The sequence below is a fragment of the Pinus tabuliformis genome, chromosome 4_1 (assembly GCF_031772625.1).
Source record: "Pinus tabuliformis cultivar Carrire ecotype Pingquan chromosome 4_1, CPIR1, whole genome shotgun sequence".
Taxonomy (NCBI): domain Eukaryota; kingdom Viridiplantae; phylum Streptophyta; class Pinopsida; order Pinales; family Pinaceae; genus Pinus; species Pinus tabuliformis.
The window spans coordinates 254,665,858-254,680,020 of NC_142303.1; the positions used below are offsets into that span (position 1 = coordinate 254,665,858).

The following is a 14,163-nucleotide window of genomic DNA, read 5'->3' on the forward strand; positions in this document are numbered from 1 at the left end:
ACAATATTAATGAATTAAAATATTATAAAAAGTATTTTGAAACTATAGTTTAATAATTAATTAATGATTAAAATAATAAATGGTACAATTGATTTAATATCGCATTTTATAATAAATTTTAGGTTTATTTTAATAATATTAATTTTTTAATACTAAAATTTTAAATTATTTAAAATGAAATTAATAAGTTGTTTATAATAATTTAATTTACTTTTATTATTTATTTTTAATTTTATCTTAATTTTCTTTGATGATCTGATGCTGACGCCAATTGTCATTTCATACATAAATGTATTAAGAAATATTTTCAACTCCAGTATCCATGTAGGGCTGTTAAAATCTATAAAGTGTGAGATCATCTGTGGGGTCTCCGCCGCAGATCCTGGTTTTCGATAATCAAGGAGACGAGAGCATTTCCCCATATATGTATCGTACCTACAGCAGGAGAGAAAAATATTGGTTACGCATCCCTTGCCTCATGAAGTAATCCATTCTGTGTGTCACATACTGCGTACATTATTTAGAGGGTTTCTGTGATCTGATCGTTGAACGATTTGAAGGTTTGTGTTGGGCTTTTGAGCTTATTCAGCATCACCAGGTACGCTTCAATCTCTGCTATTTCAGCTTAAGTGTAGTCTAAGTGCAGTCTCGTTTAACTGTCTGTATCCATTTGAATATTTATGATATTCTATCAGCTTTAGCCATGAAAAACAACAAAAGTTAATGTGATGTGCATGCATCAAACATAATTCCGTAGATTTAAATTTCAAATATTGCCATTTTAATGTAAGCTGTAGTTGAAAGCGATTTTGCCCGTGTATCTGCCTAGAAACAGTGTGTTTTAAAATTAGAATCGAAGCACATCATTGTTTTTTTGATTCATCACTGGCAAGGTTAAAGATGATGACTGGGCGCATTTTCAGAATTTACTAGTAAAAATTGCTAACCATGATCGATTGTGGCGTATTGGTTACAAATAAAGATTTTAAAGTACTTTCCTACATAAACTTATCAATAAAATACAGGCTAAAGATGATCAATTGCAAGATATTTACTATTGATTGCAAACTCAGGCACGGACTTTGGCTGCCAGTGGTCGTTAATATATAAATGTAATTAAATTCTTGTACCAGGCAAATTTTTTAAGCTGGCAATACAAATATTATTATCAGATTAAGGGTTAAATGTTAGAGACAAGTAAATTAGACATACGAAGTGTAATGACCTAGGGTAATTTTGCTCTTAGGGTTTCTTAGAAACTAGGGTTGTCAACAGAATTCCTTCGCTTATTTAACAATGAAATAATCAACTCAGTCAACAGTAACAATACTAATACACGAATAAGCAGTTATGGTCCTTAAATCCACACTGAATAGGACTGATCATTCATCCACAATAAGTACAATGTTCCACCAAGTACTGTATTCAATCAGCAGCTATTTTTGACAAACAGATTGAGCACCACAACAAATGTCAACTGAGTAGTGTCAACTGTAATAATTAATTTACCCTGGCCTCTCTGGAGTCTGAACTATTTGTACTGATCCGCAACCTAGAAGAACAATTATGATAAATTCAGTTACTTTCCTGATGAGGTCCACAGCCAGGGATATTGTCACTGAAGCAGTTCGCTGCGATTAGAAACTTCTGTGGATAATTTGTATCTCTTGTAGTAATTCGTTTGTCCTAGAAGGATCTAATACCCGTTGACTGTGCTCAGGCAGAGCTCGCTCATGTGCTAATTTCCTGTAGCAAGAAGGCCGCAGTTGCCTCAGAGGTGCCACTCTGCATCAGAGGTGTCATGCTGCCTCAGAGAGTGCCTTGAGTGGCCCGAAGTTGCCTCAGGAGTGTGCTGCAGTGCCTCACAGGTGACAAGTTTGCTTCAGAGGTACCCAAGTTGCCTCAGAAGTAGCCTGAATTTGCCTCAGAAAAGTCCCACAGTGCCTTAGAAGGCCAAGTTTGCCTCAGAGGTGCCTGAGTTGCCTCAGAAGTAGCCCAAATTTGCTTCAGAGAAGGGGCCGAGTTCTGCCTCATAGAGGCTGAAGTGCCTTCAGAACTGCCCATCTAAAATGCCAGAAATATCACAGGAAAATCCATCTGTAACAGAGAATAATGAACTGAAAAACACCTTGGATTTGTCTTCAACGAATTTGAGTTCTTGCCTTTGATCTGCCACCAAGCTTGGATATCTTCCGGATCGATAGCTTCCCTGCTTTCCAGAACAGAACAGAAAATAAAGAAAGATTACTAACTAGGGTGGAATCTGTTAAATGGAGTCAGAGGAGGAAGGGTTCAACCAAAGTTAGAGGTGTGCTAAGTTTGGCAGAGGGACCCACATGTGGACCAAGAGGCAGTTATACTTTACCTTATCGTTTGAATTAGGAGAATTTTAATTTCTCCTATAGTCAAAAGGTGAAGTGATTTCAGCCATCCAAGAGATCTAATCTCAGACCCCTGGCAGTGGTTTTCCTGGGTCAATTTCTAAAAAGGAAAAAGGGTGCTCATTGTTGATCAATTCTCCTATAGTCAAAAGGTGAAATGATTTCAGCCATCCAAGAGATCTAATCTCAGACCTTCCTGGCAGTGGTTTTCCTGGGTCGATTTCTAAAAAGGAAAAAGGGTGCTCATTGTTGATTAATTCTCCTATAGTCAAAAGGTGAAATGATTTCAGCCATCCAAGAGATCTAATCTCAGACCTTCCTGGCAGTGGTTTTCCTGGGTCGATTTCTAAAAAGGAAAAAGGGTGCTCATTGTTGATTTTTGTAGCTATGGTCGGTCTTCATTATTAATATTTTAGCCTTTGAAATATACATAATGAAAAATGTAAGACATGTTCTTCCTGCCTGTTTATTTTAGTCCTTGAAATGATTAATATAAGACATGTTTTTCATGTCGTTTTCAAAAGAGAAAGTTTGAATTTTTGGCTCCAAACTTGTCAAGTCAGCCCCAGTGAAGAGACATCCATTCAGGCCAGCCAAAACACTATATATAAGGGCACTCGACCTCCTCCTTCAAGCACATTTCGATCTCTTACAAGACAAGACATTTTCTGGGCATCCAAACAAAGGAAAAGAAGAAGGACAGAGACATCTCAAGTATTTTTTTTTATCTCTCCTTGACTTTGCACGTGTGGTTCTCTCTCCTGCAGTTTCGCATGTGTGAGTTTCTGGGCAGATTTTGAGAGGCCAAATTTGGCCTAGGCAGATTAGACAAGGCTGAGTTTGTTGGACAGAAGATTGACTTGACAAGAGGGTAGTTTGACCAGGTTTGACCATAGCATTGATGGTCAATTTGACCATCATATTTGACCAGTGGAATTAGGTGTATCTCACGTTGAGCTGAAGAATTTCTCTAAGGAAAAGATTGATGGGTTTTTTCCCCAAGTGGGTTTTCTTAGGGTAAATCTTGTATTATTTTTGTGCATTTTGTCTCTACTGTCCTTGTGCATTTATGGTTGAATTTTTAAAGTGCAATTGTTTAATGTTAAAATTGGAAGTGTTAAAAGAATATCTACATCATTAGAAGTAATTATCAGTTTTCAGATATTAGTGCTTATATCTATTGCACTGGAAAATCCAACATGGTATTAGAGCTTTGGTGAAGGAAAGGACATTGCGATCACTCTTGAAGAGCTTTGGCAAAGGAAAGAGCATTGAGATCTACAATCTAATTGCTTATCTATAATCATGAGTTCTTCTATGAAGTCAGAGAACAAGTTGGAAGGATCCACAAATTTTAGGGCTTGGAAGACAAGGATTTACCTCATTCTTGCAAAGATTGATGTCTTGGATATTGTGAAGGGCAAGGTCACTAAACCTTCAAATAATGAAGGGAAAGCAAAATGTGAGAAGGAAAGCAACATGCTGATGATGAGTTGAGGATGATGAAATCGCAGATGGTCATTCCTGCGAGAAGACAAGGATCAAAAGGGAGTTGACAATTCCCTACAGTCCTCAAAAGAGAAGTACTTTATATCTCTCTTCCTTGATTATTATCTGTTAGCCTCTTGTTTTTGTTTCCTTTTTGCTAGGTTATAATAATTTCTTCCATGTCCTCTTAGTGAGGGGTACAGGTACATTGTAATGGCTGCCAAGGCTTTGGCAGCAAATGAAAGCATTGGGAAGAACGAAGTAAAGCTTGTGACAAGAGGATTCTCCTAGAGTGATTTGTGTTCTAAAGGGAGAAGTTGTACTAACATCTAGAACCATGTATGATGGTCGGAAAAGCTCCTAGTTTAGAGGGAGTAGACATGCCAACAAGTTTGTGTTGATTTGGGGTAGCATCGGATGTGCTCTAGCCACGAAACTTGGTGGAGAGGCTAAAGCACATGAGATCTCCAATACTCAGAAATGGTTTGGGCAGATTCTAAACAGTTTGGGAGATATTAAAATAATTAATATTTTTAATGGAGTCCTTAAGTCTAAACTTAGGAAAAATAAAATATTAATGTGTATTAATATAATACTGTGTTAGAAAGGTCCAAAAGTCATGGATCAAGCTAGAGTTAATCTTAGTTGTTGATTAGGGACTTAATCTCGACCGTTGATTTGTCAACGAGAAAAGTATATAAGGAGGCTTTTGGGTCACTTGGAGGATACACCAGAGTGATCAGTCATTCTATTCTCTAGAGTGGGGTTTGCTAAGAGAGATAGAATTAGTGATCAACAGCGAGGGGTAGTGAATACAGAAGCAGAGAGGCAGAGAGGGTACTGGGAGAATTAGCGCAGAAGCCGAGAGAGAGGGACGCAGAGCCAGCTAGAGGCCATGCAGAGCCAGCTAGGGCCCATGCAGAGGCAGCAAGGAGCTGTGCAGTGCCTTAGAGAGCCAGCGTGGGTGACGTAGAGGCTCTGGAGACTGATGCAATGCCTCCAAAGGCTGACGCAGGGCCAGGAAGGGCAGATGTAGTAGTCCCTAGAGGCAGACGCTGGGGTTTTCGTGGGGCAAATTGGAGCTGGGAGCTGTTAGAGTGTTTATCCGGGGTTTCAGCAGGAATATCTGCTTCTGAGTAGAGAGGTACTACTGCCGAGATTATTCTCTGTTGGGTGAGTCGGTTTTGGCACCCAGATTATATTCAGAAACTGCATAATAATAAAACCCTTAGATAGCTGCACTAGTTTTCCCGCATTGGGTTTTTTCGGGGACATTGGTCCAAAAACAATAGTGTCACTTGTGTGCTTGTTTTATTTCCTTCAGTTGATGATCTGTAATGTGTTGAGCATGTACTTGTATTTATTTTTAGTATTTACATGGTAAATAACTTGTGAATTAATTAGAACAAGTAGGCAGAAATAAATCAGAAAGTACATGAAGGGTTTCTAACAGTTAGAATTAGAAATTCTAACATGGTATCATAGCATGGTTGTAGATCATAGGAGAATTGAGGACATTAGCCGAGCAGAGCAGCAACAACAGAAAATAGCTCTCCTGAGTGATAGAAGCTGTTCCTAGCAGAGAAGCAGCAAGGAAGGGGTGACGCAGTGCCTGCGTCATCAAGTTTGAGTCGGGAAGAGGATCAACGCAGTGGCAGAGGGGAGCAGATTCGACCTATGCAATGCCCAGTCATCTTTCTCAGTCAGGAAGGATTGACGCCCGTGGCCAGGAGGTGCGAATTTTGCTAGTGCCGGGATTGCGCAGAGCCTAGAAGCTCTAACCTTCAGTTTGCTGGGGCTTAGGAGGCTGTGGGTAAGTTGCAGAGTGAAGCTGGTGGGGTACTGTAGTCAGAACAGTAGCTAACAGGGCAAGACCAAGGAGGAGGGAGGCGTTGCCGAGGATTTCTAGCCAAAAAATCCGGATCAGTAGTGCAGCAGCACTAAAGATCGGAGTAGGGGCATCTCGACATTGGCAGAGGGGTTTCCAGGAGGGGAATCGCGGCTCAGAGGGAGTCACACCGAGAACTTCCAAAAGAGAAGTAGAGGAGCGGCGAGATGGCAGTGAACGCGGTAAGAGACCACGACAGACTAGACGGAGCCTCAAACTTCGTAGTCTGGAAGGCCAAAATCTTATCCGTTCTGGACAGGAACCGTCTCAAGCAATTCACCTTGAGGACAATAGTGGTCCCAGTTGACCCAGCTGATAACGATAAGTACAAGGATGCAATGGCGAGGGCCAAGAGCATCATCCTTAACGGGGTCAAGGACCATGTAGTACCATACATTGCCGAGAAGAATACAACAAATGAGATGTGGGAGGCCCTAAAGAAGTTGTATCAACATACTTCCGCGCAGAGGAAGATGCTACTAGAAAATCAGCTGCAGTCATACCAGATGCAAAAGGGAGAGCAGATCGACCCCTTCCTTGGTCGATTGAAGGAGATCCGAGATCAGTTGACTTCCATAGGAGCCATGCCGGATCAAGAATTGATGGTGAGAACAGCCCTGAACGCAGTCTCAGAAGACTGGGAGGTGTTTGTCCAGAGCATACTGGGCAGGGCGACCCTTCCAGATTGGGAGGAAATGTGGGCGACTCTTCGCCAAGAAGAGATCAGAAGGCTAAGCAAGGCGGGAAGCAGCGGCAAGGGGATTAGAATCAAGGAGAAGGAAGAGGAGGATGTTGCCCTAGCATGTGAGGGAAAGTAGGGGAAACAAAAGAAGAAGGACCTCTCCAAGGTCAAATGCTTCAACTGTGGGGAACTAGGTCACTATGCGAGCCAGTGTCCGAGTAAGAAGAGCAAGGGAGAGGCTTCCGAGACCAAGGCTGCTCTAGCAAGGGCGGAGAAGGAATTGGAGATAGATGATGACTGTGCCATGAGTGCTCACATGCCACTTGAGCGGAAGTGGGGAGACATTGAGCTATAGTCAAATGGACTACAGGCGATGAGGGGCAGGATCCTTGAGGTACCCAACCTCTTGGATTATACCTTGCTACGGGAGCCTCGAAGAGGAGTAGCAGGACTGGCGGATGTCGGTAGAGGCGGATGTGGATGGAGCGACAGAGGGAGCTACAGTTTAGGAGTCCCAGGACATTGCGAGGCTAGCAGGCTGCAACAGTGCGAGAGGCACGAGAGTGTTACATCAGTGCAGAATGGCACAGAAAGGTGTGCAATGGTGCGAGATGCACAAAGTTGTTGCAGTAGCGCAGAGGCCAGAGAGGGAGCACTTGTCAGTGACAGAGGGAGCTTCAGCATCGGGAGTGTTTCTAGCCTGACGAAGATGTCAGAGTTGGGAGATTAGTTACTTACTTCTTAGTAATTGAGTTGTAGTGCAGTAGTTAGCAGTGGCAGTGCTATGGGCAACACGATGCAGCTTGATGAGAGGGGTTGCAGTGTAGATGCAGCAGTGGCAGTGGCAGGGCCATAGACAGTAGCACAGATGCAGAGGGAGCTGCCGTACAAATGCAGCAGTGGCAGTGGCAGGGCCATGGGTAGCAGTACATGATGCAAAAGTGCAAAGGATGTTGGGCAGCAGGCCTAGCATCAGCACAGGGACCGATGTCGGATGATGCTTAGTGAGGAGTATTACTAGAGCACAGTCCTCGCTAAGAGGGAGTGTTGATTTGGGGTAGCATCATATGTGCTCTAGCCACGAAAATTGGTGGAAGGCTAAAGCACATGAGATCTCCAATACCCAAAAATGGTTTGGGCAGATTCTAAACAGTTTGGGAGATATTAAAATAATTAGTATTTTTAATGGAGTCCCTAAGTCTAAACTTAGAAAAAATAAAATATTAATGTGTATTAAATAAAACTGTGTTAGAAGGGTCCAAAAATCATGGATCAAGCCAGAGTTAATCTTAGCCGTTAATTAGGGACTTAATTAGAGCAGGGTTTGCTAAGAGAGATAGAATCAGTGATCAACAGCGATGGGCAGTGAATACCTAAGCAGAGAGGCAGAGAGGGTACCAAGAGAATCAGCGCAGAAGTCGAGAGAGAGGGATGCAGAGCCAGCTAGAGGCCACGCAAAGCCAGCTAGGGCCCACGTAGAGGCAGCCAGGAGCTGCGCAATGCCTCAGAGAGCCAGCGTGGGTGACGCAGAGGCTCTAGAGGCTGATGCAGGGGTTATTGGGCTGATGCTGGGCTTACGCAGGGCTAGGAAGGGCTGATGTAGTCCCTAGACGCAAACGTTGGGGTTTTCATGGGGCAAATTGGAGCTGGGAGCTGTCGGAGTGTTTATCCGGGGTTTCAGCCGGAATATCTGCTTCTGAGTAGAGAGGTACTACTGCCGAGATTATTCTCTGTTGGGTGAGTCAGTTTTGGCACCTAGATTGTGTATTCAAAAACTGCATAATAATAAAACCCTCAGATAGCTGCACCGGATTTCCCGCATTGGGTTTTTCCGCGGACATTGGTCCAAAAACAATGGTGTCACTTGTGTGCTTGTTTTATTTCCTTCAGTTGATGATCTGTAATGTGTTGAGCATGTACTTGTATTTATTTTCAGTGTTTACATGGCAAATAACTTGTTAATTAATCAAAACAAGTAGGCAGAAATAAATTAGAAAGTACAAGTCAAGCAGTTGTGGTGATGGTTCCAGTGATATACAAATTCAGATTGGGCAGAGAATGCTGAAGACAAGAAGACCACATCAGGATGACAATTCAGTTTGGATTCTGCTTGGGTAGGAAGCAGACATCTGTCACACTCAGGACTATAGGAGCTAAGTATATTGCAGCTAGTTTGGCGAATTGTGAAGCAATGTGGCTTTAGTAACTGCTTGCTGGATTGTTTAACCAAGTGTAGGAGATGACCATGATGATAGGTCAAAGCACATACCAAGACATGGTATAGAAGGGAGTAGTGAGGCTCATAAAGCCTTTGCCCGAGGGCGAAGTTTGTATTCTTCAGGGACAAGCTTGAGAAGTTTGTACACTTTAGGGACAAGGCAGAGTGGTTGAGAATATTTTCCTTGGTTAGAGGGAATGGTGATGTTGTTGCATCAAGGGGCAAACATTCTCCCTAGGTCAAAATATAGATTGGTCAAAGTATTGACCAAGGTCCACAAATGTGGCTAGGGAGAATGGCCCAAAGAGCATCAAGGTCCAGATTGCTCCCTAGGTGGATGAATGAGTGCCTCTAGCATCGGGCAGGATAATTACCATTCAATTAGCATGCAGGACTGGTAATAGCCTAGGGTTTCACCATAGGTCATAGGTGTTGACTAGGTTCCAAGTGACGACTTGGATAATTGGTGAATTGCTCCAAGTGACGACTTGTTGAGCATGATGCTGATGCAGGATGCTTTCCACAAGTAGTGGATTGACACATCAACATAGCCAGCTCATTCATGGACAATCATTCTCTTTGAGTCAAGTATGTTGACCAAGATTAGTGAGAATGGTTTGACATAGGACAAGAATTCTTCCTGTGTTGAGTATATTGACTAGGATTAGGAAGAATGGTCCTAGAGGCCCAGAATTAGTCAACCATAGAGTTGAGTAGGTGCCTTTCAACATCAGGCTTAGTGTACTCCCCAGATAGGTTGAGTGAGCACATTTAGCATGGCATAGAATGAGGCCTTTAGATTTGGGACTAGAATACTCAAATGGATTGAGTGTGTCCCTAGGGTTTCACCACAAGTCAAAGAGATTGACTAGGATGATGGTGAACCGGGACTAGTCAATATACCATGGTTTAGAGGTGCCAATTAGAATCATGGTGACTAGATGATGCTAATGATGTATCATAGGTTAGAGATGTTGACTAGAATTATGTTACCTAGTTGATGTTGCAGATTTTTTTACCATAGGTCAAAGATGTTGACTAGGATTATGATAATCAAATGATGTTGATGTTGATGATAAATGATGAGCCTTTTCTTAGAGAAATATGTCAATAAGAGAATAGCTGATAGTCATTATGAATACCTCCCTAGCTAAGAGGGAGCGTTGAATTTTGTAGCTATGGTTGGTCTTGATAATGTTGGAATTTCTAAGTCTAACCGTTAGGAATTCTTCCTGTACTATCTGATTTATTTCTTCCTACTTGTTCAGTTACTTAACAAGTTATTTACCATGTAAATACTTAAAATAAATACAGGTACAGTATCAACACATACAAATCATCAATTGAAAGAAACAAGCACACAAGCGACATCGTTGTTTTTGGACTAATGTCCTCGGAAAAACCCAATGCGGGAAAACCGGTGCAGCTATTCAGAGGGTTTTATTATTATGCAGTTTCAGAATACAACTTGGGTGCTAGAAATGGCTCACCCAACAGAAAATGCCCTCGGCAGTAGTACCTCTCTGTCAGAGACAGATATTTCGGCTAAATCACCGAATGAATGATCTCACAGCAACAATACAACTTTCTGCTGCTCTGCATCACCTTGCTAGGGACAACGTCACCCTATCCAACTCTCCAGCTCGAATATGTCCCACGAAAATCTCCCAGCGTTGCCTCTAGGGCCTGTGGTAGCTTCTCTGGCCCAGCATTAGCCTATCTGGCCCAGCGTCAGCCTCTCGGGGCTCTGTGTTAGCCTCTGGAGCCTCTGCATCTCACAAGCTGGCCCTCTTTGGCTCTGTGCAGCTCCTGGCTGCCTTTGCGTGGCCTTTAGCTGGATTTGCGTCAACCTCTCTCGGCTTCTACGCTGATCCTCCCTGTACTAACTCTGCCTCTTTGCTATGTAATCACTGCCCCTCAGCTGCAACTCAGATCACTTCACTCAATTTCCTCAGCAAACCCTGCCCCAGAAAATCGAGTTCTTGATCTCTCTCAGTGTGTTCTCCAATTGACCCTTAAGCCTCCTCTTATACTTTTCTCGATGGTCCATCAATGACCGAGATTAAATCTCTAATCAACAACTAACATTAGATTTGGCTTGATCCATGACTTTTGGACCATTCTAACCCAGTTTTATATTAATACCCATTAATATTTTATTTTTCCTAAGTTTAGACTTAGGAACTCCATTAAAAATATTAATTATTTTAATATCTCCCAAACTGGTTAGATTCTGCCCAAACCCTTTCTGGGTCTTGGAGATCTCATGTGCTTTAGCCTCTCCACCAATTTTCGTGGCTAGAGCACATCTGATGCTATCCAAAATCAACACTCCCTCTTAGCGAGGACTGTGCTTTAGTAATACTCCTCACTGAGTATCACCCTGATCATCCAACATTGGTCCCTATGCTGATGCTAGGCCTCCCCACCCAACATCCTCTGCACTATTGCATCCTGTACTGTTGCCCATGGCCCTGCCACTGCCACTGCTGCATCTGCACTACATCCCCTCTCATCATGCTACATTGTGCTGCCCATAGTACTACCACTGCTAACCGCTGCACTGCAACTCAGTTACTGAGAAGTAAGTAACTGATCTTCCCAACTCTGACATCTCTATCAGGCTAGAAACACTCCTGATGCTGAAGCTCCCTCTGTCGCTGACAAGTGCTCCCTCTACTGACCTCTGCGTTACTGCAACAACTCCATGCATCTCGCACTGTTGCCTCACGCTGTCCCAGGACTCCTGCATTGTAGCACCCTCTGTCGCTCCATCGACATCCGTCTCTACCGACATTTTGCAGTCCTGCTACTCCTCTTCGAGGCTCCCGTAGCAAGGTGTAACCCAAGAGGTTGGGTACCTCAAGGATCTTGCCCCTCATCTCCTATAGTCCGTCTAACTACAGCTCGATGTCTCCCCACTTCTTCTCAAGTGACGCATGAGCACTCATGGCACAATCGTCGTCTGCCTCCACTTCTTTTTCCGCCCTCGCTGGCGCTGCCTTGGTCTCAGAAGCCTCTCCCTTGCTCTTCTTCCTCGGACACTGGTTCGCATAGTGACCCAGTTCCCCACAGTGGAAGCATTTGACCTTGGAGAGGTTCTTCTTCTTTCGTTTCTCCTGCTTTCCCGCAGATGCTAGGGCAACATCCTCCTCTTCCTCCTTTTTGATTCTGACCCCCTTGCCGCTACTTCCCGCCTTGGTCAGCCGTTTGATCTCTTCTTGACGAAGAGCCGCCCACAGTTCCTCCCAATCCGGAAGGCTTGCCCTGCCCAGTAAGCTCTGGACAAATACCTCCCAATCCTCTGAGACTGCGTTCAATGCGGTCCTCACCAACATCTCCTCATCCGGTGTGGCCCCTATGGAAGTCAGCTGGTCTTGGATCTCTGTCAAACTCTCGAGGAAGATATCTATTTTCTCTCCCCTCTGCATCTGGTATGGTCGCAACTGATTTTCTAGAAGCATCTTCCTCTGCAAGGAAGTATGCTGATACAAGTTCTTCAGGGCATCCCACATCTCATTTGCCATGCCCTTCTCGGCAATATGTGGTACCACATGATCCTTGACCTCGTCAAGAATGATGCACTTAGCCCTTGCCATTGCCTCCTTGTACTTCTCATTTTCAGCCGGGTCAACTGGGATCGCTATCGTTTTCAAGGCGTAGTGTTTGATGCAATACTTGTCTAGAATGGACAAGATCTTGGCCTTCCAGACTACGAGGTTCGAAGCTTCGTCCAGTCTGTCCTGATCTCTTAGCCCATTCACTGCCATTTCGCTCCTCCTCTTTTGACTCTTTCGAGTCTCGCTACTTCCCTCCTGGAAGTCCTCTAATCGACTCTTGCTGAGTCTCTCAACTTCTTGTCTGGAAGTTCTTGGTTTGACTCCCTCTGAGCCTCGATTTCCCTTTTGGAAACCCCTCTGCCAATGTCGAGATGCCCCACTCCGATCGTTTGTGCCGCTGCACCACTGATCCAGATTTCTTGGCTAGAAATCCTTGGCAGCAACTCCCTCCTCCTTGGTCTTGCCCTGTTAGGTACTGTTCTGACCACAATACCCCACCAACTTCGCACTGCAACTTACCCACAACCTCCTATGTCCCACCAGTTTGAATGTTAGAGCCTCTAGGCTCTGCGCAATCCCGGCACCGGCACAATATGCACCTCCTGGCCACAGCGTCGATCCTTCCTGACTGAGAAAGATGACCGGGCACTTCGTAGGTCAGGTTTGCTCCTCTCTGCCTCAGCGTTGATCCTCGTCCAGGCTCGGACTGATGACACAAACTCTCTACGTCACTCCTTCCTTGCTGCTTTCTGCTAGGAACAACTTCTGTCTCTTGGGACAGCTGTTTCTGCTGCTGCTGCTCTGCTCGGCTGATGCCTTTAGTTATCCTGTGATCTGCAACCACGCTCTGGTACCATGTTGGAATTTCTAAGTCTAACCGCTAGGAATTCTTCCTACTTGTTCAGTTACTTAACAAGTTATTTACCATGTAAATACTGAAAATAAATACAAGTACAATATCTACACATACAGATCATCAACTGAAAGAAAAACCCAATGCGGGAAAACAGTGCAGCTATTCAGAGGGTTTTATTATTATGCAGTTTCAGAATACAATCTGGGTGCCAGAAATGACTCACCCAACAGAGAATGCCCTTGGCAGTAGTACCTCTTAGTTGGAAGCACATTTTGGCTAAATCACCGGATGAACAATCCCACAGCAACAATACATCTTTCTGCTGCTCTGCGTCACCCTATCCAGCTATCCAGCTCCAATATGTCCCACGAAAATCTCCTAGCGCTGCCTCTAGGGCCAGCATCAGCCTCTCTGGCCTAGTGTCAGCCTCTAGCTGCCTCTGCGTGGCCTCTAGCTGGCTTTGTGTCAACCTCTCCCGGCTTTTGTGCTGATCCTCCCGGTACTAACTTTGCCTCTCTGCTATGTATTCATTGCTCCTCAGCTGCAACTCATATCACTTCACTCAATTTCCTCAGCAAACCTTGCCCCAGAAAATCGAGTTCTTGATCTCTCTCGATGTGTTCTCCAACTGACCCTCAAGCCTCCTCATATACTTTTCTCGTTGGTCCATCAACGACCGAGATTAAATTTCTAATCAATGTCTAAGATTAGATTTGGCTTGATCCATGACTTTTGGACCATTCTAACCCAATTTTATATTAATACCCATTAATATTTTATTTTTCCTAAGTTTAGACTTAGGAACTCCATTAAAAATATTAATTATTTTAATATCTCCCAAACTGGTTAGATTTTGCCCAAACCCTTTTTGGGTTTTGGAGATCTCATGTGCTTTAGTTTCTCCACCAATTTTTGTGGCTAGAGCACATCTGATGCTACCCCAAATTAACAGATAATTAATACTTTAGCCCTTGAAATATATATAATGAAAATGTAAGACATGTTCTTCATGTCATTTTATTTTAGTCCTTGAAATGATTAATATAAGACATGTTCTTCATGTTGGTTTCAAAAGAGAAAATTTTGAATA

General features: G+C 43.6%; 1 protein-coding gene across 4 annotated transcripts in view; it reads left to right on the top strand.

Annotated features, from left to right (window-relative positions):
- Nucleotides 1-304: 304 nt before the first annotated feature.
- Nucleotides 305-14,163, top strand: part of IBR3 (acyl-CoA dehydrogenase-like protein) — a 381,815-nt gene continuing 367,956 nt past the window's right edge. For 3 of the 4 annotated variants that reach the window (XM_089419562.1, XM_089419564.1, XM_089419563.1), the window contains exon 1: nucleotides 306-598. The gene's annotated coding sequence lies outside the window, so the exon portion shown is untranslated. Of the gene's footprint in view, nucleotides 599-14,163 lie in introns of all 4 variants that reach the window. The other variant, XM_089419565.1, reaches the window with a different exon arrangement.